Source organism: Rhagoletis zephyria, unplaced genomic scaffold (genome assembly GCF_001687245.7).
Source record: "Rhagoletis zephyria isolate East Lansing unplaced genomic scaffold, Rhagoletis_zephyria_1.1 Rzeph_scaffold_00064, whole genome shotgun sequence".
Taxonomy (NCBI): Eukaryota; Metazoa; Arthropoda; class Insecta; order Diptera; family Tephritidae; genus Rhagoletis; species Rhagoletis zephyria.
The window spans coordinates 122,909-150,527 of NW_016157148.1; the positions used below are offsets into that span (position 1 = coordinate 122,909).

Sequence of the window (27,619 nt, forward strand, 5' to 3'; positions counted from 1 at the left end):
TTTTTTTTTGCTGACTCCTAGAGTCGCAGTACCTTTCGCTAAAGTACAAAAAATAGCAACTGGTCGCTTTATTTGCAGACATATCTTAAATATGACGAAAAAGAACAATAAATAGACATTTTTCTTCTTGTGGAAAAATTGTCAACTTTAGGCGGCTCTACCTCCTAAGCTACTAACTCTTGTTATATTTTCGTAATAAACCCTTCTTAGATACGTATGTACATATATTCGCTTTATCGAGCACTTTCGTGACATTTTTTAGTTTTGCAACGTTTTTGCGACAGAGGCGCCATAGGGCGTCGCCTGTTCGTTCCTCAATGAAATTTTGGTTCACTAAAACAAGCGCTTTTTCCCAAACTGAGGCGATCTTTACAATCCGACGATTTCAAAATCTTCATTGCTTATTTAAATTCAAAAGTTGTAATTTTTTTTACTGTGCATTTTTTCGAAATCGGTACGCGTCAAACGAATGCATACAAAACCCGGTTTTAACCCACTACCTTAAAACACACAGCTTGCAGCTCATAAGCCGTGCTCTGCAACACAAATTGAGCATGAACAGTGTGTTTGGCAACGGTTCGAACTGCTCAATTTTGTTACAGGTGTGCGTATTAGCAAATATCGAAATGGTCGAGAGGAAATGGTTAAATCTCTCATGTTTAGCCTGAAGCGAATCAGTTGTCGGCTAAACGGTGAGGAAAACGGTTGTGCGAATAGCAACAAATGTAATAAACGCAAACTTCGAAGCAATCGTGTACTTATATACATGTGTATATCTTTTAGATATTTATAATATTTGCTTTGCGAGAAGCAATTTTTTATTATAAAATTCAAATGACAAGCAAAATTATTGTAACTTAAAATAAACCTAATCAAATAGAAGGCAATTCTTTATACAAGAAAGATATAAATTCTATAAAAAAAAGTGTCTGTAATAACTACGCGGCGCTCTAGTGGTTAGTAGTTGAAATTTAGTTGTCAAACGAGAAGCAAATTATGACTCAAGGTACATACCAAATAAAAAGTGATCGTTTAAAATATTAAAAAAAAATAAATACAATCGATTTGAAGAAACTACAACAAACTTTGCTAACTTCTGGTCTTCGATTTAATGTGCTGTGCTTCTGCCAGCGAGCGGAAATGTGCAGCAGTGCAATGCAACAGTGTTTCACCTGATCGTTTCTATGTATTATTTCTTTTACCCGCTTGGCAATTGACCATTTCCGTTATTCTGTGTGCCTGTGTGTGTGTGTGTGTGTGTGTGTTTGAACGGCTTTTTGTTTTAGTGGCTTTGTTGGCTGACTAGTCGTGTATTTTGAAAAAAAATTTAATGAGCGCATATAAAAATGTTATGGCTAAAAAATGAACTGATTATTGCCAGCACTAACATCATTTAACACTTGCCTACTGGCTAACTTTGCTACACGGTTGGCTGATTTTTTTCTTTGCCGATTAACTCAGTGTAAGATAGCTGGCAGCGTTGAGCTGCATTGCTGCTTTAATGCAGGCCAGCGTTTTTAATGAGTGTAAGCTTTGTTAGTAGGTACTCTTTATGATTTTCTTTTCCATTTATTACAGTTGTGTATTAGTTAGTTCTCGTTTTCATTTTCATTTGCCTTTAGTTAGCCACATTCTTGCATATTCTAATATATGTACAGTATCGGTCATATCTATAGCACGCCATTTCAAAGTGATATTGTGTGCCACTTATGTTTATTTATTTATTTTTAAGAATTTTCAATTAAAATACAGTTCTTTCTCTAACAAACCCCATATAAACCCAAGTTTAACAATTTGTAGAAAACTTCAAAAAAGTGCAACAAATTTTCACCTAAGTTTCAAACTTTTTTCTCGGAAGTGTTAGAATTTTTTCGAGTACACAGTTTTTTAGCCACTGCAATTTTAGTCTGATAACGTGCAAAATTCAAGTGGCTACGAATTACCGTTAATTTTTTAGAATTTTTTTTGTCGCATTGGCTTCCATATAATGAATAAACTCAATTTATTTGTATATGGATGAAAACCGCAACACCTTTGGCGAAAAAAACTCTAAAAAATCAACGGTAACTTTCAGTCACTTGAAACTTGCACATTATCAGACTAAAATTGATTGGGCTAAAAAACTGTGTATTCAGAAAAATTCAAACACTTCCGAGAAAAAAGTTTGAAACATAGGTGAAAATTTGTTGCACTTTTTTGAAGTTTTCTACAAATTGTTAAACTTGGGTTTATATGGGGTTTGTTAGAGAAAGAACTGTATTTTAATTGAAAATTCTCAAAAATAAACAAATAAACATAAGTTGCACACATTATCACTTCGAAATGGCGTGCTATAGATATGACCGATACTGTATATACATATGTATATACTTCTCGTTAGGTGCAGAACTGCAAAGAATCTTGAAAAAATAAACTACTACTTATGTATGTATTAAGTTTTCGTCTACATTCAGACGCAGAATAATTTTTTTTGTTCATAAGTAACAGTTAATTTTTTATAAAATTTAGCCTTTTCTTGCAAAATGTAAGAAATAACGCCAAACTAATTTTGAAAGTTAACGATTATTTGAATCTAAGAAAACGAGGGAAGAGTTATTAAACTTCACGTATTCCGACCACTGAAATTTTTAATTTTATTGTTTCGGTATGAAAAAAGGTATAACCTTAATTTTATTTATTTTTTATTAATTTTTGTAAATTAAGTTTTTTGCTAATTTTGTATTTAATTTTTGAATTTTCTATTGATGCTGTTTTTATTTACACTGGGGTTGAATATATATTTAGCTTTTTTTAATTTTTTAAGTTTTTACGTTTTTAATTGTTTTACTTAATTGAAAAATTTTTCATTTCATAAAATTTTTTTTAAATTTAATTCAAATTTTATTTTTTGGTTGTCAGTTTTCGGTAATGTTTTGTTTTTGCTTTTGGTTGTGTTTGTTTTTTAATTTTATTACGAAATAGAAATTAAAACTTTTTATTTAATTTAATTTTTTGTATCTATTTTTTATAATTATGCATTTTAAAAATTTTTTAAATACATTTTTTTTTTAATTTCCTGTGTTAAACTTTTCTTTGTTTATTTTTTCCTATTTTCTTTATTTTAATAATTTTCTTTAATTTTACAATATCTTTGATTTCTGAAATTTCTTTATATGTATTTAAAATTAACAGTATTGTCTCGGTTTACGCAACTAATTAATGTCACTGGGTCTTGTACAAATCGAAAAGTTGTGACCATCCAGAGTAGGAAAAATTACTGTATAGCTGGTATCGCTTACCACTTAAGAACTAAATATATAGTTTTAGAAATTCCTCCGGCAAGAAGTCTACTTGTGTTAATTTCTGTTAGCAGATTTTACTCCGAATCGATTCCTTAACTCAATTAGTGGTACTTTATACTGAACTTCCTAATCGGGGTTTTTTGATAGCACACTACGCATATAGACACTCTAATGAAACTAATTTTTCTTCTATTGCGCGAACAGAGTTTTTGCGTAAACCGGGTGTTGCAAAGGCGAATTACACAACTAAATTTTTTAAATTTTCTTTATTTTTAATTTTCTTTGTTTTTTTAATTTTCTTTCTATTTTTAAATTTTGCTGAAGGAATTTTTGTTTTTCTAAATTAATCGTCTATAGTTTTAAAATGTTTTATTGTATTTAAAATTTTATTTTCAATATTGTGAAAATCTTCTATTTTTAAAATTTTCGTTGCTTTTAATGCTTCCTAGTTCTTAAAATTGATTTTTTTTTATTATTTTCTTATCCCCGGTTGCACCGATTAATTTTAAATTTTATCAGAGTGTAAAAATTTAAAATGACAAATTTTCCGAACTAAATAAATTTAAAATTGATTGACGCAGTCGATCATTAATTTTTTAAATTTTATTATTTTACTTTTTAAAGCTTTTTATTTTCTTTATTTTAAAAATTAACTCACATTTTAATTTTTCTCTATATTTAAATATTAAAATATTTTTTTAATTCTCTTTAAGTTTTCTGTTTTACTTTTGAAATTTACTTAATTAAAAATTTTCTTAAGTTTTTCATTTTACTTTGCAAAATTGTCTAATTAAAAATTCTCTTTATTTTTAAAAAAGTGTTTATTTGTATATTGTGTTTTTTTTAAATATTCTTTATTTCTAAAATATTCTTTATTATTATTTTTTTTTAACTTCATTTTGAATATATATATATATTTTTTGATTTGCCCATTTTAAATGTCTTCAACTATTTTTATTCTTTTTAAATTTTCATTATATTTTAGTGTTTTTATAATATTTTTGCAACTTTGTTTTTGTTTTCCTTGTTTTACCTTTGCGCTTATTCATTCATAACTTGGTATTTCGCATATTTCGCTACATATATACGTAAATGCATATCCCTTGGACACTTCATTCAAATCGCCTCTTTACTCAATGCATATGGCTTCCTCGTCCTTCTTTGCTTACATGCTTACTTATTAGCTGTTCTGCTTTACATTCATATGTTCATACATACATATGTATATGAAATTTTGACAATTTTTTTTTTGTTTAAATTATTGTTTTTTCTTTTTGCTCATTTGTGGAACTCAAGATCGAGCAAATGAGCGAAGCGCATGAGAGACTGATCGTAGCAGCAAAGGCAAACTAAACAAGTTTTAATTTTGTTTTAACTTTTATTGTTTTTTTTTGCACATTTTTGTCGTTGCAAAAATTCATATGCAATGCAATTGAGTACGCTTGGCATGTATACCTTTGCCCTACTGTATTTTTCCACATGCAAGTGGTTTTTTTGCAAACAACATTTTCATGCAAAGCGGCAAACAAAGTTGGTTAAAAGCAGGAACAAAAAGAAACAACAAACATTTTTTGCACATTCGTTTGTTGCACATTGTTACCAAGGGCCATGCTATATAGCATGTTTTAAATGGCTTTTTGCCTTGTTTATGTTGTGTGTTCGCGATTTGCAAACCTGGTGGCTCCCTCACGCAAAGCTACACTCTCAAAACCATTAGGGCTATTCGCGATCCGGTGCAAATGGCCTAGCATCATTGCATTGCAAATTTGTATTGCAAATTATTTGCAATACACAAACAAAATACACGCATTTGCATTTGTCATGGCTTGGCAAATTTGCAATACCGAAAATCCATAGCATAAAAATGCTATGCATTGCATTCATAAACAAAACCAAAGCTGATGCACAAAAATTGTTTTGCAAAAGCTTTACCATGACAGTTTAATAAAGGTCGCTCACAATCCATGGCATATTTCTGCAATTGCATAAATTTGTCAGCTCTTATGCACCGAATCGCGAATAGCCCTATTGTGTCGCCTTTGCCTGCACACAAATATCGCTATTGTGTCATGCTGTGCACCCGTCCTCTTTCTCCCGTTGCAAAGCTCCGTCGTTTATACATACATATGTATGTATGTATGTATATGGAGAGATCAGCCCGCAGTGCAACCAACCAACCAGCCAAACAGTATTTGCCAGCTTAGTGTTAGCTAACAATTGAACCCGAGCTCAACAAGAATTGCAGAATTGTTGCCAAAGTGTACGCGAATCACAACAACTAGGTTTGCATATACATACATATATGTGTATGTGTACAATTTTAAAGTTGTAAATACCCTGTAGAAAGTGAGACTAATCCGGGATGACTCCGGACGTAGTCGCAAAGGAATATGCGACTAATACCACTTTTGATCTCTTTCTATGGAATAAACTATTCCCTTTTGTCCTAATATGAAGAGACTAACTGTTCCCCTTATACCCACTGGTTACAAAAAGTGGCTAGTCGCTTTTAAAAAATGAAAAAAAAAAAAAATAATAACAGATGTGTTCCGTCATCCCTTGTCAAAATTGGTTGTGGCTCGTCAGAACGAAAAATGGCACTGAAGATGGCACAACGCCGAAACCGGTTTGTCTCCAAACCAAATTTGACACGCGATGACGGAAATTCGTTCCAAAACGCATCATTTACCCACCCTGTCGAAAACAACAACTACCAAAAAGGAAATTAATGCTGTTCTTTACATGCCAGTGCAATTATCAAGAGATTAATTAAAATTATTTTGAAAAAAGATAAGTTTGAGATTAACGATAAGCTAAAGGCTATAGGGACCTTAATAACTTTGCCTAGTTTAAGGCTGTAAAAAAATGCTCAATGCAGCGTGTTGTTGCAGAAAGTGATTCCAGTAGCCAGAGACTACTTCGAAAGATATCTCACTCGTCTGAGTTCGCGGCCGTAGGAACATGTGCTTACGACGAATTGGCTGTGGAAAAGTCCAAAGTCGAGACAATAAGTTATGCGTTCGCAGTATTCTGGAGCAAAAAATAGACTTGCGAATCGCACGAATGGCTGAAACACGATGGAACAACCTAAAAGTTTGCAAAAGTACTAGGAATGTTTGGCTGCACTATCAAAAAATTTCTAAAGAAGTTACCGCCAGGATTTTGGAAAACAGGCTCGTTCGTAAACATGCAGTTAGGCCTTGCGTACAACCCTCCTTGCCGTAGTCGTAATCTCGAATAAAGTAGGTAGTCCGTCTCGCACTATCTTATCGAGTGCCCAACATTGGCACGTAAAAGACATGAGATTCTAGACAAATTCATTAACCGAAATATTATGGAGATTCATCATATTAGATTCATGGACAAGTTCAGTCGCAAATAATCAGCCTCATTGTGAGTGTCGTGTCGATCGAGTGAAAGTCGTCTTTCGAGAGTCCAGTCATATCGATATTAAAACGGAGAAACTTGGATGCGCTGAAAAGTTTTCGACTCTATTTCTATTTAAATAGCTAAAGAAGCTGGTCTGTATAAGGTCCCCTACCATCGCCAAGTACTTACTGCGTTTTGAAGATACCCAGTCAGTAATTATAGATCTTCCTCGTGTGAACTTGTTATCGACCTTCAGGCTTTCAACTCCACATAGGCATGGTACCCAGCACAGTGAACTTCTCGCTGCCAAAACTGAAAATCATGCCAAGGCAGTTTTTTTTCGCAAAAATGTAACTTCTACTGCAGCTGTTCTAGAAAAGTCCATAGTATAATTATTCTTCAGTAGCTGTAAGTAGCTGGAAACGAATGTGTCATTGTGTTATGAAAAATTTTCCACAGGGTCATTTGCTGTATATAAAAATCGACTAGTTAGTCACCTATTTTTACAGACAGTCAGCCACTCAGTTATTCACACCATTGCACCAAACGCCACTCTTTGTTTAAATACTTAATGTAATGTGCATTTCTGCTTGCACATTCATACGCAAACACATGTATGTGCATATATGTATATAGTACATATATATACATATGTATGTACAATGTGTATGTAAACCATCTGCATGCATTGGAACTTTTTTCATTTAAACTTTTTTGCACTGCTTGGCTTCAAGATTGTGCTAAGTTGTGCAAAAGCTAAACCACAAACAGCATGCAGATAAAAAAAAAAAACAGCAATAAATAATAATCGTTAACACAAACAAATAAATTAAAAATACAAGTGAACATAAAAGTGCAGCAAATTAGTGCGGAAAAAACTGTTGTGAAGACAAAAAACACAACCAAGCGAAGGCAGTACAAAGATAGAAAAACACGAAAGGTGTGTACAAAAAAAATAAAATAATAATTTTTAGTTTTTTTTTTCAGTTCATTTTCAACACAACTGTGCAAGAGCAAATGCAGAAGACAAAAGCAATTTGCCATTTCATGCATGGCAACAAATTGAATGCTTAGCAACATTTTCCTCACGTGTTTATAAACAAATGTGTTGCAGCAATACTTAATGAAAAAGTGAAAATACTACATAAAACGAAAGTGTGTGTGTGTTTTTAAATATAAACACCAAAAAAAACTAAATTTAAAAACGAAATAAATGCAAAATGTTAATGCAATTCTAAAAATAAAATACTATAGAAACTTCGCAACACAAAAGTCACACAACCACATTGCAATTTTTAAGTGAAAAACTTTTTTTTTTTTCAAATTCCAAGGCTGCAGCAACATTAATCGTCTTTGGAACACTAATTCAATGTCACAGCAGCCTGCTAATAGTAATTTTTTTCTCTGCAAGCCAACAGCAGTAACAGCAGAAAACCAGAACAACAAAAACAACGCTGCAGGTAATTATTATGCACTCATTGTAGCACAAGCTAGCCGTCTTGAGCAGCAACGTCTCAAGTGCTGTCTGTGCGCTTCTTAAAGTTGAAAGAAAGATACAATTTTTGAAACTTTTAAAACGGATTTTCAATGCAGACGCACGCATGCACGCGATGACAATAAAAAATTTAAAAATACAAGAATTTAAAAAGCTTAAGTTAAAATTTAAAAAAGAGGAAGTAGAAAAAAAGTATAAAAAAATATATATATAAAAAATTAAACCTCAAATCGATGGCTGAGTGGAAACCCGTTGGGATTATTATTGTATTATAAAATCGACTTATCTCGGCAGCCGGTTCGAAAGCGCCGTATCTCAGAAAACTTTTCAAAAACGTCCCTCTACATAATTTGGTTGAAAAACGCCCTATTTTAGAGTTTGGTAGCAGAAAACCCTATTGTGGTTGTTGTTGTAGCGGCTACAGCACCCTATCTCAGACCTTGGTAGAAGAACGCTCTATCTTAACTGGAAAACATATTGCAAATATGTTGAGATAGGGCGTTTTTGAACCGAATTCTGAAATAAGGCGTCCTTCTAGGATAGGGCATTCTTCAAACCATTTTTGAAATAGGGTGTTCTTGAAAAGTTTTCTGAGATAATAGGGTGTTTTCGAACTGACTGGCGAGATAGGTCGATCCACCACTCAGTCGTCAAAATACAATTAAAAAATTATAAAATATTTTATAATAAAAATAAAAAATACAATAAAAAATAATATAACAAAAAACTAATGTAATGAAGAAATAAAAAATAAGAATAAAGAAAAGTTATAAAAAATATTGTAAAAAATTATGACAAAATGAAAAATACAAAAGAAAACTAAAATAATAAAACAAAAGAATAACACAAAAAAAAAATAATTTTTAATAAGGAAAATATTCAAGAAAATAAATAATATAAAAGTTTAACAAAATCACAACAGAAATATAAATAATTAGGTATACCTAATTAAAAAAATTAAATGACACATTAAAAAGTATAGTAAACGATATAGTAAAAACCATAGTAGGTAAAAAGTAAGCAAAAAATAAAAGTAAAAAATAAAGATTAAAACATAAGATAATAAAATCAAGAATTAAAAACAAAATATAAAAACAAATAAATACTACATAACACATAAGAAAATATAAAATAAATATAAATAAGTAAAAATTAGAGAAAAATAGAAAACAAAATAAAAATAAAATAAATAATAAGAAATATACAATTCAAAAAAAGTCAAAAAAATTTTTTTTTTATTGCACTTGAGGCCGTTTTAAATGAAACATGATGTGAAAAACAATAATAACTTCTATTTGACAGAAGTTATAGCTGCCAAATGTGGATTATTGCTGTGTTTCCACGATATATTTCATTTAAAACAGCATCAAGCTCGATACAATTTTTTTCGATTAAATGTTGTAATACAAAATTAATATTAAGAAGGATATACAAATAAAAAAGCATAACATGAAAATAATTAACGGGCCTAAATTAAAAATGCATATTTATAAAAAAAAATATTCTAGAATAAAATGTTGAAATTAAAAAAAAAAAATAAATAAAAATAACCACTCAAAAAAAAAAAAAAAATAAAAGGGATTAATACAAAAAAATATTAAATGTATGTGTATGTAGTTAACATAACAAATTAAAAAAAAGTTCGTATATAGAAGCAAATGATAAATGATAAAGAAATCTAAAAATCAATACTACCTTTATCTACAAATCCTCGCATTTTTATTTACTTCGAATTTAAAGCATAAGCTTTTGGCTTATATGCGCATGCGTGCGTGTGTTTTTAATTGGTTTTTTTTTTTTTTTTTTTTTTACACCTGCCCAACTCTACCAGTTGATCGTGACATAAAAATTGTCAACAGAACTTTCTATTTTCTTTGCTGTTTCGTGCCGTTCGTCGTTTGTTGTTTGCAAATTTTATTATTATTTTTTATTTTTATTATTACACTCACTCACTAACTCATGCACACGCAAACTGCAATATATGCAGACATATATATGTGTGTATGTGTGTATATACATATGTATGTATGCATATCACACAACAGACATCCATTAAAAGGCTGGTTTCCTTTAACTGGATTTGTGGCAGGGAGGGGTAAAAGCAGACCCTCACCTCGTTCTACAACTTTTGCTGCAAAGTATCTAATGAAGAAAACAAAATAAACTGCATAAAAATTTAAACGTTTGGTGACTATGTATTTTGTACTGCGACTTTTGTTACCTTCTGTTTTACGACGTCAAAGACACGTTGTTTTACCGTTAGAATTTTGATCATTCGAAATGCAGTTTGGCGACTTTATGAATCTACAATTTTATTTTTGGAATTTCGTCTGCGCTTTTATTATTTTTGCGCTTTGTTTTCCCTACATTGTTCATTTGAATTTTAGTAGAATTCAAATTGGTTTTTTTTTGTTAAAATTTTTTTTATACATACGTACATATGTACCTTGTTTTTGTGGCAAGTTTTTTATTTATCTTTTTTTATTTTTAATTTTTTTCAGTTACCTTTCTTTTCACTCTCTTATATTTATTTTTTTATATTTACTTTTCGGTATGCAATGCAGGTATTGTTACTTTTTTCTTTATATATAGCAGAATTTGCCGTTAGTCACGCGTTCTTCCAACGTACATACATACATTTATTGAGGCAATCCGTACGATGGGGTTCCAATACGTAATTTTTCATACTATACGCCTACAATTTATTTTCACCTGCTGTGAATTAGCAAAAATATTTTGAATTTCGTGACTAAACACCTTTTTAGTGATTATGCGTATTGGGAACGGTATTATATGCGTACATCATATGGCCATTGTTCTGAGTTATGTAATTCGAAATACATACGTAAGATTTTTGTGGTAAACAGCATTGTAGTAGAAAACAAAGATGTTAAAAAATGTTTAATTCTGTTGTTACCTGACGTATTGCTACTCTGTGTTTAACACACAAATATAATAACAATGAATGTACAACTTAAGTCCCGTGAAAACACGGAAACATGTTATTTAAGGCTATAGACACGAATTTGCGCAGCCTTATCTTTGACAAAATCTTTGCATCACAAGAAATATTCTTTTTTCGTCTTTTTGGCCATAGAAAGTGGTTTCAATAACATTTTAGTGCTTATGCAATTATCTCATCGCTCCAGGAACCTAGCGTCGGCAATACTCTAGTAGCTCGGAATATACACAAATAAGTGCAGAGACGGAAGACTCTTCCCTAAAAAGAGTACCATTAAGCAATACACCCCATCTCTATTATGAGACTTCGCTGTTGAGAGATGGCTGTAAAAGATTAAAAGAAGCCGCCGGACACCGATGACATTGCCACTATGGGTATATGAAAATATCTGGAAATCTTCACTAATCCTTTGCAAGGCTACTAAATAAGCTATCACGATTTTGGAGTAAATTCCACGAAATCTGAACTAGCACTATTGATCAAAAGACAACCATCACTTGGGAATGTTAGATTAACTAGTGGAGCACAAAAAGGCTAAATAAAAAAAAAATTTTAAATAAATATTTGAAACTTATATCCCAATTCTGTATCGGTGACAAAAATTTTTTACTGACAAATTTGAACTTTTCATATATTTGTCCGTAATGAAAAATGTGAGAAGAATTTGTCACTGATACAGAATAGAGCCGTTACACTATTGCTAGTCTTTGGCCGAACTTCTCCTCCGATTTGTGGTGTGGGCCTTGATATTTTCACTCAAAACGAAGGGACCTACAGTTTTAATCTGAAGCTTTTTTTCTTTGCCATCCAAGGAGCGACCGCCATTAGAAAAAACTTTGATGTTGCTGGAACCAGGACACAAGAAAGATGTAATTAAGGTGTTTAATATTGTATTTTTGTATTATTATTTTTTTTTGTGATGGCTTTTGCAGGTGTTTTCATACAACAAGTGCAATTTATAAAATACGGCGTTGATTTTTTTTTTTTTCTTTGCAAATGGTCTTGGTCATTTTTTTTTCATAAGAAATTCATGCTTATTTGTAAAAAGCCTACAGCAAAAAAAAAAAATAAAAATAAAAATATTAAAAGGCCGCCGAAAGTTGCACATCATTGTATGAGTTATAAAACTACATACCCAAATCTTTTCTAAAAATTCTGATTAAAAGTTGAAATTTTTGCTGAAATTTTTGTAATCCCTGTATACAATTTTAAGGTAGGATTTTGGTTAAAGCATTAACCATAATTTTATAAAAAAATGAAAAAAATTCACTTTAAAAACCTTGCAAGTATTTAACACTTCTGCAGTGTTCGAAATTTACCCTTCCTATGTTTGGGTCAGTTTTACCTAATAATAGAAATTAGTAAATTTTAAGAAAAAAAGATTGAATTCAGTAAATATTTTATTTATCATATGCAAATACTTTAACGGCAAGTGCTGTATTCTTACAGGTTCAAAGTTGCCCTTAAAAACTAAATAATAATGTGGGTCAAAGTGACCCAGAAACACGTGGGTGTATGGATAAACTATGCTGCCTTCTTGAAGACAAAATAATAAAAAAAAACCCTTTTATTTTTTGCAGAGCCGCAGCTTTTTTAAAAGTGGTTAACTCTTGTAGTTAAAGAATTTTTTCATGAAGATTGGGTAATTTTGACCCAAACATTGAAGTAGGGTTAGCAAAAAACACCTTGTACTCAGTTTTGCACTATACTGTATATCTATTCAAGTTGATTTATTTAAAATTATTTCATTCTAAAGTGGTCTAGAAAATAAAAACGTAAAGTTCAACAGCCGCCACACAAATCTTAGGCTACCTGGTATAGGGTATTTGATGTTATTCTTGGTATTAACGAAGGTTTGTTTTGTTAGCGCGTGCGTTTGGCCTTTAATTACAAATGCGAACTGGCTGTTGTTCTTTAACAAAAGTATGTATATCATAGCATATGTAGTCGTATATGCACAAATATACAGTTTTATTCTAAATAAAGGTGACATGTTCAAATTCCATAATTCTATGTAGACTAGCTCTACAAGTTCCTAATACCATTTCAATGCTTTGTGTCATTATCTGTATATTTTTTTTGTTACATTTGTAGATATTTTTCTTTTTACCATATTCACACTATTCTAATACGGCTAATCCACTTATGTAGGTGCGCCCTTTACTCACATGTTATTGCATGCGCGCCTGCCTCAACTCGTTCGAAAATGTTGTTGTGTGGGCTGTCTTCTGCTTTGTTCTGCTTTAATTTGCTGATAATCTGCTTAAAAAGCTGTATCAATATTGGCGTAACTCATGAATATGCATACCAGGGATGCCAACTCTATTAAGGCTAATTCCCCCAAATTACTGAAAAAAATTCCCCAATTTTCAATGGTATTCCCCCAAAATAACTTTTTATTTAGTCACTTCAACAAAAATCATAAATGCAATTAATACTTGTGAGTATATTTCGAAAAACACTTCTATCATATATGTATATCGGGCATAGATGGATTATTCCTTATAATCATATACATATTTCCTTAATGAAATTTTTTAATTGTCTACGAGTCAAAAGAGGTTTTATTTTTAAATAGTTGTTTTGTAGTAAAATTGCCTACAAGGTATCTATGCCCAGCCTATATCTGATTGCCGTTTTTTAAATTAATTTTGGAAAAAATCTCTACGCCCCATATAGTGAGTTTCGCCCGCGTTTTTTTCATCCGCCCAAAGTGAACACACCGAAGCAAAAATTGAACGATTTCGGGCGGATATGAAACTTATGATAATGCTGTATACATACATATCGAGCCCTAACCGCCAAATAAGCGTAAGCGACATACAGTATCGGTCATATCTATAGCACGCCATTTCAAAGTGATATTGTGTGCAACTTATGTTTATTTATTTATTTTTGAGAATTTGCAATTAAAATACAGTTCTTTCTCTAACAAACCCCATATAAACCCAAGTTTAACTATTTGTAGAAAACTTCAAAAAAGTGCAACCAATTTTCACCTAAATTTCAAACTTTTTTCTCGGAAGTGTTAGAATTTTTCTGAATACACAGTTTTATAGCCCAATAAATTTTAGTCTGGTAATGTGCAAGTTTAAAGTGACTGAAAGTTACCGTTGATTTTTTAGATTTTTTTCGCCAAAGGTGTTGCGGTTTTCTTCCATATACAAATAAATTGAATTTATTCATTATATGGAAGCCAATGCGACAAAAAAAATTCTAAAAAATTAACGGTAATTCGTAGCCACGTGAAATTTGCACATTATCATCATTAAAATTGCAGTGGCTAAAAAACTGTGTACTCAAAAAAATTCTAACGCTTCCGAGAAAAAAGTTTGAAACTTAGGTGAAAATTTCTTGCCATTTTTTGAAGTTTTCTACAAATCGTTAAACTTGGGTTTATACGGGGTTTGTTAGAGAAAGAACTGTATTTTAATTGAAAATTCTTAAAAATAAATAAATAAACATAAGTGGCACACAATATCACTTTGAAATGGCGTGCTATAGATATGACCGATACTGTACGTATTTTCCAAAATTTTGTTTTTGATGTAGAATTACATGTCGCTTACTTTTACGTTACGTCAACCTTACCTACCTACTTTTATTAAACGCTGAAAACTTTACCAGACGTTGGCAATCGCAATGATAGTGAATGCTGAATAATGAATCATAAAATGTTACTTTGCGTACGCGAATGCAGCTATAGAGGTAAAGTGAAAAGTGTTGTTATGCACCGTTGCAATTCCCTTAATATCCACACGGTTGCATGAGGCAATTACGTTAAGTAATACCAGAAATTTTTATTAAAGGTTATAATTTTGTTGTTTATTCTAAATAAAAATCGTTTGTGTATTGGATTCCCCCTAAATTTAAAGCCATTAACCGATTCCCCCGAGAAACTCAAATTCCACCAAAATCGGGGAATTCTCCGGCGGTTGGCATCACTGACACATACATTTGCACATACTATTCATGCGGGCAAACGCACTAAATACATATGTATATCGCTGAAAATTAAAAACAAATCAATACTGCAGTGTATCTACATATCTATCCACTGTAGCGTGAACTGGCCCAAAAGCGAATTTTAATAATTATCCGCTCGTAAAAAGTCGCACCTTTAACGGCTTTCGTAATACGTAACTTTTTTGAAATTGATTTACTTTTTCTTAAAGCATTTCGCTTGTTGTTCTTGAGAATTTGTTTTCGTTCTTTCAATTTAAACCACAATAGCTTCTTAAAACTTTTTCTTTTATGCTTCTAAATATGCATGTATATGGGTTTGTACACGTAAAGGTGACGCCGACAACTTTAAATATATAAATCTGCATAATATATATTTATTTTTTTTTATTGTTTAACGCACATATATATCAACACATACCCAGAGCAGCAATTCAGACTCACCCTAGGTTAGTCCTCAGATAGTCCCTATTGTTACCAGCACTAGTCCCCTGCCAGTGATTTTAACTGCCATTTTTGGCATCGGCGTGTCATTGGAAATTGACCGGTCCAATTAACACTGACCGTAAGATAGTCCTAGACTAGTCCAATTTTGGAGATTTTTTTCGTTGGAGTACGATTGCGTTCTGCTTTTCACAGATGCTTTTTCATATTTCGGAAACACAAAAAAATATAAATGTTATCATTTTATAACCATGTTGCCTCTGACGGCATTTGAATCCGGACTCTCCTGAAAGCTAACAAATAGTGGCAAGCATCTCTGCGCACTGAGCTTCAGCCACGCATGCAAATGTCTGTTCAAATGTTCACTTTGAATCAAGGCCAGACCAAGCGATTGGGACATTTAAAGGGTGGTGTTCTTTAAATTTGTTTTATTGAATTGCAAGACAACACCACTCTGTCACTGCCAAACTGACCGATTCCTTGGAGACTGGTCGAAGGCTGACATTTTCGATGCCAGCAAATGTCCAATTCTAACCAGTAAAATTTTAACCAGTGAAGAACTGGTTCTTTACGGAAAATTGGCCGCCTTATTGCTGCAGGGTATGTACTGTATATCTTTCACTCTGCATTCTGTTTATTATTTTGAATTGTATTGCAATGCAGTCCGCATAAGGTTTGAAATGAATCACTAGTGCAAAACCTTGTATGTGCAGCCGTAATAAATTGTTTTAACAATGAATATATTTTGAATATATCTAGTATGTATGTATGTATGTTTGTTTGTATGCGAATCAGTGTTGCCATTTTGGTGCTAAGGGAGCTAGATTTAGCCCTTTATTTTTCTACTTAGCTCCGAAAATTGGGCTATAGCTCTTTTTTAACTCTTTTCAAAATTATCTTGCACTTTTTAGCTCCAGAAAGTTTTAGTTGTATTTGCAATATATTACAAATAAAAATCTGTGATTTCATTGTACAAGAGTTGACTGAAATGTATTTGACTTTGCTGATCGCAGGCTATTCTTGATACTTTGATGTTATTCTATTTCGATTAATGCATAACGTTCCATTCCTAATGCAAATGGCGCGCAAGCAAATGGAAAATGGGCAAGTAAGTCGATTAGTTTCTACAACGTGCGCGGGAGCACACAAACTATACCGGACAGTAATTCGAGCTCAGACGGTATATTCTCTCTTAGGCGGCCACGGTAGAAAAGGAAAGCCAAAACTTAAACGTTGATAAAATTACTAATTTCAAAATGCAGTGGAAAAATATACATTTGCATCCACGGGAAAATACAGACTCCACCATAAACTGTTGGATTTAGGTTACCGAATTAAAAAATTAACTAGAATAAAATCATTTTTCTCTGAAAGCGCGAATTTTGTTTTTACCTTACTAATTTTTCCCTTAAGGAGAGAAGGAAATGAAACTTTTCCGAAAAAATGATTCGTAACCCTAGGTTTTATTGTCAATTCAAATGCTTGAAATAGCAGATTGTAAAGTATTTTTAGTTCATTGGCTAGTTTATATAAGTATATACATACATACATATAAGTGTTATAAGTGCCGTAGCAATGAACTCGAAATATATGCACCTTATTTTTTTCAGCACTTAGCTCTTCATTTTAGCTACTATTAGTTTTACTTAGCTCTTTTTCAACCGTTTTGACTTCAAACGAAATTTTTCTCTGGCAACACTGATGCGAATATGCACATTCATATTAACGTTTGCTTATAAGTATATTCAGTCGTACAGAAAAGGTACATATGTATACCCCGTACATACTTTTGTATATGAGCAGTAATTCTCTATGTATTGACGAAAAGTCATTCGGTGAAATTTTTTTGAAGAACCAAATTTTTGCGGTTTTGCTGTATTTTATTCCAGTGTTTGCAAAACAATTCCGACTCGTTTGCATAATTTATAAAAAATAGACGGTCCTAATTTTGTTTGCAGCTTGAAAAGAATGTAACTGGTTTTCAAATAAATATTTCTCCAAAACCCACGAAAAGTTGCTATTAATTAGATATTTGAAACGGTATTTTTTAATACTACTTCATATCGACACCTCCAGACCATAGAATGCAAAGTCTGATTAAGTCTAAGTTGACTTGGCAGGCATCGATATTATAAAAATTACCGGCATGGAAACAGCGGCCTAAGCGAGTAACGCCGGTAATACTTATTACCACTTATTGGGGGACCGTAAACTCATTGGTCAGAGTCTTCTTAATTAAGTCATGGATTTTAATTTGGTAATCGATTTTAATTTTTATAAATTTTAATATTGCCAATCATTGTACTTTTGTTATAGATTTCAATTTAGCTATCGATTTTCATTTGAGCCGTTTATTTGAAAGTGGCATAAGTCACTTTATACCTCTTGTACCTAAATGACCGCTTACTTGCAACCGAATGAATGTATGAACCTTTATATCGTCATAAACTAATGACAAAACATTCACCCTTTGGTTGATGAAGTTGAACAAATACAAGTAAACGGTCATTTAAGTGCACTCTTAAAAATTGTTGTTTAAATTTGCGCATATTAAGATAGGTAACCCGTTTCCTCTCTTAATGAATGCAAATTTACACACCGTGCTAATTAAATTAAACACTGTTAATTTACTTTTGCTTATCAATGTGTGGCGTAGCACAAATTTTAAAATTTGTTTGTTGAATTCTAACATCCAAATACATAAAAAATAAAGAAAACTTTACTTCTTTATAAATCGAAAATTTGTATGAAAATGTCACTTTATAGAACTCTATAAACCTATTTTATTTTTTATAAATAAGGGCATAAGAATTTATTGTTCACAATTCCACAGTTTACACATAAAATGCCTACAATTTGCTCAAAGAAATGTTTGTTTAAATTTACGCATATAAAGAGCGGCAACCAGTTTCCTCTCCTAATGTGTGCAAATTAACACACCAAATTTGTCGCGTAGTACAAAATTACACACAAAATGTTTAAAATTAAGTAAATATGAGCACTTAATGTGTATTATTAGTAAAAAAATTATTTTTACTTTCAATTTTTTTTTTTAAATTTTAAACATTTCATCTGTATATTTATGTGTATATTTTAAACATATCATGCTCAAAATCAAATCTTGAACATCTTGTGCGTGTATTCACACAGATTCTGGTTGGAAAATAAACACTTTTCAGTAGTTGTTTTACACGCACTTTACAGAGTGTAAATGAGGTGCGAAGTGACTTATGCCATAGATTCTAATTTAGTAATCGATTTTAATTGTGATATCAATTAAATCTTTTTAACGATTTAAATTTTGCTATTGATTTTTATTTTATTGTAATTTAGTTGTAAATTTTAATTTTGCTATCGATTTTAACTTTGTTATCGATTTTAATTTTACTTTCGATTTTAATTTTGTTATCGATCTTAAAGTTTGTTATCGATTTTAATTTTGCTATCCATTTTAATTTTGTTTATTAATTTTAGCTTAGTTGTCGCTTAATTATACATTTTTTTGTCGTTATCATTGTAAGCTCTTATTCCTTAAATATCAGATTTTTGTCTCACATTTTGCGCCGAGAATTTTCAAGAACTTATTTTTTTATGTTGGTCAGACCAGAGATCGTCAATTCTTTAGCTATATTTTTTAAGCATTTATAATTAATCGCTGTAGTAAGATCCTCAAATTGTATGTAACATTCACCGCTCAAAAGCTTACGCAGGCATTTACTTTATCGTTGTCGTCATTTTATTACTTCAAGAAGAATAACTGAGTTCTCTTTATGTCATACCAGGAACTCCTATGTACTTTGATACTGTTTTGAATCATTAATGAGGTGCACATTGTTACACCTTCAATGCATACATATGTACACATGCCAGTATTAAGAAATATCTGTATATATGTACATTTTCCTGGTTAGCTTCTTTTTCGAATTCTCAGTAAAACACAGCTGGTGTTTTGTTGTTGCCATCTTTCACAATTATGTTTACATTCGAGAATTTGACCCTTAAATTGTGAACAAATCATTTCAATTTCCTTCTGCGTGTACGAAATTTTATCTTGATTGTGCTGACCGCTTTATGTGCAAGTATGTATGTATGTATTGTATATATTTTTGTTTAAAAAAGTAGGTGGTGCATACATACATGCAAATATATATTTTATTTCTTTCCTGTTTATTGATTACAAGAAATCATCAGGAAATCTTCAGGAAATATATGTCAAGCATTTTCAATATGAAGGAATTTTTATGTTTCCAAATTTTTCGCTATTCGCTTGCTGGTAATTCAAGAAACAAAATAAGCGTTTCAAAAGTCTGCATAAATTTAAAGAAATTGGCATTTTTATATGATTTTATATATTTTATTTCAGTTTTCTTTGTTTTTTTTTCTCCCCCTACCTTCAGCAACTCAACCCACTCACAATCGCATGCCCACTTCGACACTACGCCACTTTGCCTCTAAAAACTATTGCATTACTTTGCATGCGTTTGCATTTTATTATCCGAATTCAAATAATTCACAGACATATAAAATCCAGCGAAAATCGGCATAATAAGAGAGCGAATGCGGCAAATGATATGGCCATTGCATACCGTAGATATTTTAGCATCTTTTCTATATTTGTTTTTATTGTTGTGCAGAAACGTTGGCTTGCAAAAAACTGAAGAAATTTATTTAGCATTTTTTTCTGTGCCAATCAATAGCTCTTCCATATTTGCAAAATTCAAATGAAAGACATTCAAATAATGCTAACTCGTAAATGCGCATCAAATCTGCTGCTCATCGCATCCATAAAAAAAACGCTTCTACTACCCATCAACATCCCCATTTGGGCGCGCAAAAACTGAACACTCTAAAGGTGTCATCTCATGCAAAGAGCCCGTGTTCAACCAATTGTTTTCTCGTCCGTACCTGCCATTAGCTTCTGCCGCGCGCTCTATGTCGATATTCCAACAAATGGCTAATGCTAAATTTAGTCTGGTCTCGTTACCATTGTGCAATGACCCAAATCAAAGGCAGTATAATGTACATACCGATATACATACTACATATGGACGAGTAGTATACCCGTTCAAAGCTGCATACATTTGTTTTTTGTTTTTTTTTTGTTTTCCAATAGCTGAGATGCTTTACATACAAACATGTACAAGCGCCTCAATTTGTTAGTGGCTATATGGCCATTGGTCTGCTGGTTAGTTAGTTAATGGCGTTTTTTGTTTGTTTTTTTTTAACCTTTTTTCGGGGATTCGAGCTGCCAGTTATGCTTCACTACGTTCGCTAAAAGTTAGTGGTTCGAGTATACAAATTTTCTGATTTTGTTTTCACTATGAAATTTTGTTTACTGACCACTTGTATGTATGGAACAAATAGTTTGTGTGCGTACATACACAAATACATACATATTATTTTTTATTTTTTTTTACTTTTGCTGAAAATTTGCACACAAATGCTTTCCTGTGGCTTTTTTGTTCATTCGGCTAGCCGCAATGCTAGTTACTCGTTGTTAGTTTTAGGTCTTACGATTTTAAAATTCGCTGCTCAAATTGTCGGTTCGTTTTCTAGGCTTAGCAATCAATCGGCAAATGTAAGTTTGTCTTTGTACTACGGTAGCTTACGCATTGATTGTGGAAGAGGCATTTTAATAAAAATTTTTGCATTCTTTTTCGTTATGTTTATTCAAGAGAAAGTAAATGTTTGCGTACTTTAAAAGGTCGGCAGCTGTTGGATTTCGTTTTTTTTTTACAACCATTGTAATTGGTTTCAACTTTTAAGTATTCTTAAACACATATTTTTAATTAAAGTCTGCCACATTTTCCTCTTTGACCAATTGCCGTTTGTAAGCTATATTTTGAAACGAATTTCCGTCATCCATTGTTAAATTTTGTTTGGAGACAAATCGGTTTCGGCGTTGTGCATCAAAAATAAAATTTTGAAAAAATGTCGCATACGTTATTTTGGCGGTTGGGGCTCGATATGTACATATATGCACAAAAGGAATACTGTGTAAAAATCACTCAATCCAATATTTAATTACTTTTAAGTAATACCACTTTTAAGTTAAGGCGTGCGAGGTAAATGTGTTAGATGATTGCGTATGGTACTACGGAGCGTATACGTTTTATACGCAACTACGGATATATGAGCCCGAGTGGTTATTTTTACTTTTTTAGTACACACACTGCCGGAACAAAGTATTGGCACAGCAAATTTTTCACAGTGTATGCAACAATTTGATTTCTAACATTTTTCCGCTGATTTCGTATGAAAATATGGTTCATTCTACAAAAAAAAAAGCCGTAAAATATAATTCCTAAACTTTGTGCAAAACTCGCGAAAATTCAGCAAATTTTCATGAAAGTTGTCAACTTTTCAATCAGATTTTTTAGATTTTTTTTGAGTATGCAGATTTGTAGCCCAATTAATTTTATTATAATAAAGTGCAAGTTTTAGGTAGCTAGGAATTACCGTTGATTTTTGGCAATTTTTTTGACGCAGTCTCTTCCATACAATTTTTTTTTTTCCAAAATTGGAAAAAATTCAAAACACCTTCAACAAAAAAATCTCAAAAATCAACGTGATTTTTGACTAACTCCTAACTTGCAGTCGTTTACTAGAATTTAATGGGCTGCAAAATTGCATATTCAAAAAAATTCTAAAAAGTCTGATTAAAAAATTGAAAATTTTGATGAAAATTTGCTGAATTTTCGCGGGTTTTTTTTTGTTGTTTTTTTTTTTATACGAAACTGGCGGAAAAATATTAGAATAAAAATTGTGGCATATATTGTGATAAATTTGCTGTGCCAATACTTTGTTCCGGCAGTGTATATCTTTTTTATATATAGGTTTTTTCTTAACAGCGGTCGTCCCTCGGCAGGCAATGATGGCAAACCTCCGAGTGTATTTCTGCCATGAAAAACAACTTCTCATAAAAATACAATCGCCGTTCGGATTTGGCGTAAATCTGTAGGTCCCTCCACTTTGTGTGGAAACATCAAGGCGCACGCCACAAATCGGAGGAGAAGCTCGGCCAAACACTAACATATGTGTAAGCGCGAATCTATTATTATTATTATATCTTTTTTAAGTTCTCATTTAAATACAATTTCGCGATGGAGTTTTGTTCTTTATACAAAACTGAAGATAATACATTTTCTTAGATATATGTGCCACCATTTTCTACCAAAAACACGTTTATGTCGAAAAACATAACAACTCGTGAGATTTGCTCATATGCACATATAATTTTGATTAGGGTAGATATCCGATGCTCTCTTGTGAAATCCACTTTCCAAGCTCAGTCTACTAAGAACTGATAAGAAACACTATTAAAAGGAGTTTTGCTCTCCGTCACTAGGCTGCAGAGCCATAATAGCGAAGTTCTCGTCAGCTGCTACGCCTCAGCATAAAAGTGAACGTACACATGTCGATAGGAAGAGTTGGAGGTAATGCTCGCTTTTCACTCTCTCCTTTATGCTTATCGTCCAATTCAGCTTAGGATATACAAAGACTCCCAGATAGTAGTCCACGCTTCAAAGGTTGGATCTTTATTCCTTGCTCTTTTTTTTCTGCGGCGACTCTATTAAAATCCATCGGTATAGCTTACACAGAGCTTCTTTTATGGATATGCCTCACCACACATCGAAATAACCCAATAACTAACTCCGGGTTTGCCTTGTGTTATATTAAGTTGATTGTGGTGGAGCCATAAAATTAGCGAAATTATTTCACCCCCGTCATGCCGCTGCTAACGTTTCTCTTTTATCTGCAGTTTCCCGCCAAAAATTGTTGGCTGTATAAGATTGCCTTTAGCCAGAAGCCCGCTTTATTTAAAGATGGCTGATCGGCTTCTTCGCGGACATTTTTATATTATTTTTCACATCGTTTTTTTTTTTTTTCATTGCACATACTACAATAAACTACAACAATATTTTGTATAATGTTGATTTAAATCTACAATTTATGCTATGTCAATGCGGTTTTCTCACATTTCTCACATGAAAGCTTTTGACACGTGCGGCTATTTATTATCCATACAAGAAATGACTCAATTAAAATGTCGTCATACAACTAAATAAAAGACAGCCTGGTGTATGTAATTTATAGCATATACAAACATACTTAAACTTTTCAGAGTCGTCGACTTTGTTGTCAAATCATAGCCTTTACACCATTTGAGCAAACTCAACTCAGCTACTTCAGCGTCGATCTTCGATAGTTGGTTGTGTTGAGAAAAGCTATAAAAGGTAGTAGGTAAGCCGCAAAAATGCTGTGAAAAAGCAGTAACAACAACCAAAAGCTAAAAAAAATTTGAATAAAAAAGTACAAAAAAGAGAAAAAAATAGAAAAAATAAAAAAGTAGTAAAAAAAATACAATACAATAGTAAAAAATAGTGATAAAAAAATTCGCGCGAAAACCGGTTCAAAGTGGGTCGTAGTACTTTGTAGCGACGTTAATGCTTACAAAAATGCCAAAAGGGAAGGTGTCTAATGATTGTTCGACGGCAGCCGCTGTCCTAATGCCATAATCGTAATACATATTGTTGGGCGTTGTTGATTTCTTTTTTTTTTTGTGGTTTAGCTAAGCGGTGGCATTTAAGTATTTTGCATTATATGGTTGGAAACAAAAAGCCGCCGTATTCGTAATGGTTAAAGTTGCGTCGTGCCATTCGATATGACGCTGGTTCAAATCCTGACAGTTTTTCTAAGTTTGGTCACCCCTCGGCAGACATTGGTTAATCTCCAAGTGTACATATTTCTATCATGAAAAATGCCCATAAAAACCATTTGGGTTTAATTTAAATAAAAAAAAATAAATAAAAACCAGATTTGAACTTTTATATTTGACTGAAAAAATAAAAGTCAAATTTCAATTGGATTGTTTGACTAAAAAAATATAGTCATATTTTAACTTTTATTTTTGAAAAAAAAAAAAGTTAAATTTTAACTTTCCTTTTTTACGGCAATAACAAAAGCTAAAGTTTAACTGTAATTTTTTATTGAAAATTGTCGGATAAAACCTAACGGTTAATTGCTGAATTTTTTTAAAAAAGGCAAAAAAAAAAATTAAACCATATAGGGTTAATAATATTCCTTGGCTAACGAGCATCCCATTGGTATATAAAAATGTTAAATAGACAAAGTCTTTCCAACTGACTTTCTCAAAATTAATTATTCAATTTTCGGTGGCTGCAATTTCGTTGTTTTTGAAAAAAATTTGGCTGTAGCTGAGTGCATGAAGATGCTTGCCACAATTTGCTAATTTCCAGAGCGTCAGGGTTCAAATCTCATTACAGACAGCATGGAATTTAAATATATATTTTTTTACCTTAATTGTGAAAAAGCATCCGTTAAGTGCAAAGCGCTTCATTTTAATATTGGCGTATTTCAATTGAATATTTCTATACTAAAAACTAAAATTTGTATACTTACATTTATTACGAGTTGGGTTGGTGCTCTTTCATATGCGTTTTTTTTTGTTTTAATTTAGCACAGTATGTACCTAAATACGTTAAAATGACATGCACAGAGTTTTACAATTATATTAAGCAAAAGCCAGAAGTTTTGAAACAAGCTCACAGCAACGAAACAAATGACTGATATTTTAATGTTACCTTGTATTTAATTTTTTTTCTTTCGTGAAACCTAGATTACTTATAAGTACCGTGCCGTACAGAATTATTGGCTAGGAGACTCTTTCACCTGGTCACAATTTCTAATCAGATCTTTTCGAAAAATTTTGAAAATGTAGCTTTTGAGCCAATTAGTAAAGTGCAAGTCTGAAGTTACCAGAAAGTTTCGTTGATTTTTTGCAATTATTTATTTTTTGCTGACAGTGTCTTCCACATACAAAAAAATGTCGAACATAGGGTGAATTCCAAAACGTCAAAATACAAAGCATCAGTCTCTTTTATTTCTAGACCTCAGTAGATTTCAATGCCAAATGTGCGCAACCACGGTTAGATGCTAGTTTTCTACTAGGTTGCGCAAGTTCGGCTTTTTCTTCTAGTGTGGTTTAGAAATAAAAGAGACTAATGCTTTGTATTTTGACGTTTTGGAACGCACCCATTGTTTTTATGGAAGAAACTCTCAGTAAAAACAATACCAAAAATCAACTAAATTTTTATGGGCTGCAAAACTTCATTTTGAAAATTTTTATAAAAAAGTCTGAATAGAAAGTTGCGAATTTGTATGCAAAATTATTGCATTTTTCCGAGTTTTNTTTTGGAACGCACCCATTGTTTGTATGGAAGAAACTCTCAGTAAAAACAATACCAAAAATCAACTAAATTTTTATGGGCTGCAAAACTTCATTTTGAAAATTTTTATAAAAAAGTCTGAATAGAAAGTTGCGAATTTCATATGCAAAATTATTGCATTTTCCCGAGTTTTGTACAAAGTTTAGAAATTTTATTTTTATGTTTTCTGATGTATTTAGTATAAACTGTATTTTTATAAGGAACAAAAAGGTACATGCATTGTGGAAAATTCTCTGTACTTTAGTTGTGATAAATTGTTTTGTTTTGCTGGTGTACGTTGTAATGATTCATGTTTTTATGTTTTTAAGTGTCCCGGTTTTGCAACAGAGATATCTGGCAGCCCTATGCTAGAGGCCAATGAAAAACTGACTGTTTGGTGTGCATTGTGAGCCGGCAGCGTTTTTGGGCCATACTTCGAGAGCGACGAAGAAGTCGTAGAACGGTTACTATGACCTGCGATAACCTGTGCTATGTCGAAATTTTTGGACTGAAATTTAAGGTTTTGATTTGGGTGACAGGACGGAACCACATGCCACATAAGGCGGCCAGATGTGGTTGTATTGCGCTAGAAATTCCCATGATGTGTGGTTTCCAGATTGAGGGGTGTGGCTTGGTGACCGAGATCTTGCGATTTTACGTCTTTGGAATTTTGAAAAAGATCGAGTTTATGCGAACATTCCTACAATTTAGCTGCAGTTGATGGCCAAGAAACGCCAAGTTGTGGATGAGTTATGGCTTGAATTTTGTGGAGGAATAAGCCCTGAAAACCCGGTGCCGTAGAGGCACTTTCAACGATTTTGTTTTTCACGTATAATGGCGTAATCAAGGCTGTATTATGAATTATTAAAATTTAAATGCTTATAAAGTTAGTTTTAGCTTTACTTCCCCTAGGAGAAAGTGGGTAACACTGAACCTGGAAAATAAATTAATTTAATATTCTTCACGTTTAAAATAATGAAAATATGTATTAGGATGGGACGAGAGAAAATTGCAATTAACTCTAATTACCAATTCTGTATGTTTTTGTATGTGGCTTACAAGGGATAATTTTTATTGTTTTTTTCCTATATTTTTTCTTTATTTTCTTTAGTTTCTCAACTAAATCGTAAATTTTTTGCGCATATATATATATATATAGTTTATTTTATTTTTTTTTTTGTTGCACTCCTTCACTTACGCCTACATATGTTGGTATGCATGTATCCTATATACATATCTACATCTTCATTACCTTTGTTTTAAATTCTCAATCCTGTGAATTTATTAGAGATAAATACACGTCAGTAGCTTATCTGTCTACATAACGAAAAATCGCATTTCATTTTCACATTTAACACCTTTGCTGTTTTATCTCTTCGTCGGAGTTGCTTTTGTTTTTTTTTTTTTGTTGATCAACGCTTGTCGTCATCTGCGTACGTATCCAATGGAGTGAGTGCATGAATCATCGCCGCTGGCATTCGTTTTATATTTTTTGTTACATTTTTATTTTGTATTTATTTTATTATTCATCTGTTTTTTTTTTTTGTTAAACCAGTTGTCTCTTCCAACCTTGATAACTCAGTTATGAGTTCGAGAGTATCAATAAAATGAAAGGCATATTTCAAAAAATATTCAGAGATGCGCTGATGCCGGAGAGTTTAGCAAAAGGGCAAAAATAATAAATTTTTTTGGGTGGCTGGAATTATGGAAATTGTTGACTTCCTTCACTTTTAAAAGTATCCTAGTGGTAGGTAGCGGGAACGAGTAGATTCAAGTAACCCGAGCTAAAAGGGCAACCGTGCAATGTAGAATGAAACTAAAAGCTGTACAAACATGCATACATTGTTCGATAGCAGAGGCGAAATATGAATCTAAT

The 27,619-nt window shown here is 32.1% G+C and overlaps 1 protein-coding gene across 4 annotated transcripts in view; it reads left to right on the top strand.

Moving 5' to 3' along the window:
* The first annotated feature begins 686 nt into the window (after positions 1-686).
* Positions 687-27,619, top strand: part of LOC108370808 (uncharacterized) — a 98,942-nt gene continuing 72,009 nt past the window's right edge. For 2 of the 4 annotated variants that reach the window (XM_017626220.1, XM_017626239.1), the window contains exons 1-2: positions 842-1,006; positions 7,638-8,110. The gene's annotated coding sequence lies outside the window, so the exon portion shown is untranslated. Of the gene's footprint in view, positions 726-841; positions 1,007-7,637; positions 8,111-27,619 lie in introns of those variants that run through there. The other 2 variants (XM_017626233.1, XM_017626228.1) reach the window with 2 other exon arrangements.